The sequence below is a fragment of the Leptonychotes weddellii genome, unplaced genomic scaffold (genome assembly GCF_054177405.1).
Source record: "Leptonychotes weddellii isolate Sample4059 unplaced genomic scaffold, ASM5417740v2 HiC_scaffold_5902, whole genome shotgun sequence".
Classification (NCBI taxonomy): Eukaryota; Metazoa; Chordata; class Mammalia; order Carnivora; family Phocidae; genus Leptonychotes; species Leptonychotes weddellii.
This window is the reverse complement of record NW_028027359.1, coordinates 7,114-10,591: the sequence shown is the minus strand read 5'-3', so window position 1 is coordinate 10,591 and position 3,478 is coordinate 7,114. Positions and strand designations below refer to the sequence as shown.

Genomic DNA, 3,478 nt, shown 5'->3' with positions numbered 1-3,478 from the left:
GACCTCCTTCTGATGGGAATCCGTTTGGGAAACGCTGGGGAGGCTCTACCTCCGAAGATAAGATGCCTGTTTCGAGCTGTGTGAGATGCCAACCAGAGGCTTGAAAAGAGGAAGAGGTGACAGGGGTTGCAAAATAACCCTAGTATTGCTTACAAATATTCTAGCCAGTCAAATGTATGTAAGCAAAGAAGAAAGCAGCAGGGTATAAAACTGTCACAGCAGCTTCGAAGACAGATGATTCAGAATTTTGAGATTTTTTGCATGCTGTTTAGATTTGTTTGTCATCATGCAGTTAAGCAGGTAAGGACTGAATGTCTATATTTTATTGACAATCATTTAACCTGTTTTTGACCCATCCTGTGATCATTTTTCCCTGTTTCAAGCGATGGGATACATGTATTTTCAGATGGTTCTGCTGTGATGCATAACTTCTTAGTAGTCACATTCCCGAACACTTTAAATCCATTTAAATGTTTAAGTTGCATTCACTTAAATGCTTAACAATGTTACAAAATTCATAAACTGGGCAGACGTGTGAGAGGAAGAAATGGGGAGGGTACAGAGTTGGAGGAAAGGATGCATAACCCTAATGTAAAATAGTAGTTGCAGAAATGCCTTGAAATAGTGCTTCTTGTTAAGGTCACAGACCTTAATATAAGGACAATTGGAGAATTATAAAGGGCATCTTGAACTAGCAATTTAATTCTGACTACCTGAGAGAAATATTTAGTGGGTTACAGCCCTATTATTTTCTCAATTAAAAAAAAAATTCTTGGGGTGGTGTAGAGAGCAAAATGGAGTCTCTCATGTCAAGCAGGAACCTGTGTCTAGCAGGGTTCTGTGTCAATCAATGATTGCTATTTAAGGTTAAGGTACTGCAGCTAGGAGATATCGGGGACCAATGTCAGCTGACACCCCAGAACTGATAAAGAGCAGAAGCAGAAGAAGTCTGCAGAGACCCAAAACAGATTCAATCCCTTTAGAAAGGGAAGGATTTGGGCAGCGAACAGTCAGACCCTTCAGACTTGAGCCCTCTCTGTCTGACCACTTAAAAAAGGCAACTACTGCAGAACGCTCTGCCCCGTGGATCTCCGAACAGAACCGAGAGCCTTCCCTGCTTGAACAACAGAAGCACTCAGTGCCGAGAGCTGACCTGGACCAGACCGAGGCCTTATCTCAACTGTGCACCCACAGACTGACTTTGCATTTGGTTCCTTCACTTCTGCACCCTTCTGTTATCTTGTTTGTTGTGCGGTTTGTCTTCTGTCCTGCTCTGTGTGCTGTGTAAGAAGCCAAATCTAATCACACAGTGAATTGTCATTGAGTTTGGAATCCCGAACCTGCTTTATCATTGTGATTTAATTTTGCTTTATGATTGAATAAAGCTGACATTGTGGAGAGACACAACTCGTTTGTGCGCCTTCATACCTTGCTCATGACAAGCATGTATTCAGAAAATGTGTGTGTTCACAATATTCACACATACATGCAAACACACATGTTTGAAGTCTTCACGTGTTATTAAATCATATAGGCAAGGACATAAAAACTTACAACTATTAAGATAAATACCATCATAAGCAATATATGTTTTCTCTAAATGCACTAATGTGTATATTCTGTGATTTAAATGAAGAACAAGTTGTTTCTGAGGTGTTATACTTAAAGAAATGATAAAAATGTGCACATTTTGAAAAATAAGTCTTAGAATCATATTATTACGCAGAAATTATATGTGAATAATCTAAAAAGTGTTACCTTTGACAAGAGAATAGACATGAGTGCAAAACAATAACCAGATTACACATTCAGAAAATTCTTGTTGAAGTACAATTTTTCTTTAAAATGCTCATGATGTTCACCATAAATTATCACTTTTCCTAGCCTTACCAGATCTAATAATATTTTAATACATATTATTAATGGTCTTAAAATGCTGATGTTCACATAACCACATGTCCATACTTTAAGTTCTTAAATAGCAAATTTCTCTTTTTCCTTTTTTAAATATATAAATATATAAATAGCTATATATAATATATTATATATAATATATATATAAATAGCTATGAATAAGTGTATATGTATATTGGAAGCTTCTTTCTTTACCTTTATTATGAAATCTATATTTACAAGGACACATACTATGGTTCCCCAGTTACAATCTCATGGACCTATCTCTGCCCTTCATAGAAATAATTATAATCTGCTCTTTCATTGTTTACTGTTTAATGTCTGCTCCCTTTTTATAAGAAAACATGCTCTCTGTGTGCAAGACCCATGCTGGTTTTATTCAGTTTTCACCACAGCAGAGTGTCACATAATAGGAATTCCAAAAATATTTTCCACAACTTTGACTGAATGAGTAACTTGAAGAAACTTTGAACACTTTGGAACTTACCAACATTCAAAGGAAACCACAATGTTTTTTGGACAATATAAAGAATATAATTAAATAGAAATGCTGAGTTTTTAATGATCTTTGAAATGCTAATGATATATAACACTACATGTATTATATATAGAAGAAAACAAATATAATAACATTGTTAATGCTGTTGGATTACAACTATATTTTCAAAATTATTTTTAAAGGCCTGAATACATGTGCCAAAATGGTAGGAGTGGAGTAATGGGGGATTATTTTCCTATGTGTTAATACTTGTGTAAGTTCCAATAGTATTAGCATATATTAGCATATATTACTCAACAGAGGAAAAATAACAGAATATAAACACTAAATTTTATTTTGTCATTTATAGTTATTTATAAAATTGAATAGCTTCTTGCTCAGAGTTCAGGTTTAACTCAGTATAAATGCCCGGAATGGCCAGCAATCCCTGTACTGATGGATGAAAGATGACTCCAGACTTTGCTGTGAAGGAGAGAAGGCAAGGGGGTCAACACTCAGAGACAAACACCCTTTGCTCTTCTTGGTTCTCACCTTTATTCCTGCTTCAGGATAATCATAAATCTTTATTACTCTGTTTCTCAAGCAAGTGATGTGTGGCAAAGGGTCTTACAGAAAATAGAAGAGTCTGATTACGGGAAAGACAATGTGCTGCTTAGCTTGTTCTGCTAAACACAGCTTTAGGGGACAATGCATACATCTCTTAGATCACAAGGCAGCTGTTTGGGCTAAGAAAGCTTCAGGGAAGACCTCCCCGCGGCATTCCTAAGGCAGAGTGGTCACCAGGCCTCCGCATTCCAAAGGCCTAGGCCCTTCTCTGAAACCTTCCATTTCCCCCAGAGGCCTCCTTGTTACATTTTAGCAAGCCAGGTATTATGGATGATTTCATGATCTACATTAACCCCAACATTAAATATGTATTTTATGGCCACTACACATAAATACATATACCCCTCAAAGGGTTAAAAATCCCTCTTACTATAAACTTTTGATGAGGGAGCAGAAGGCTCACTGAGGACAAAGCAGAAGCTGGTATCCTACACCCCGCCCCCCCAGCTCGTTGATATG

The 3,478-nt window shown here is 37.0% G+C and overlaps 1 long non-coding RNA gene across 1 annotated transcript; it reads left to right on the top strand.

Moving 5' to 3' along the window:
• The first annotated feature begins 6 nt into the window (after positions 1-6).
• Positions 7-1,407, top strand: LOC102739049 (uncharacterized). Its single transcript, XR_014142506.1, has 2 exons — positions 7-300; positions 867-1,407. It is a non-coding gene; the product is annotated as an uncharacterized LOC102739049 (long non-coding RNA).
• Positions 1,408-3,478: the final 2,071 nt, after the last annotated feature.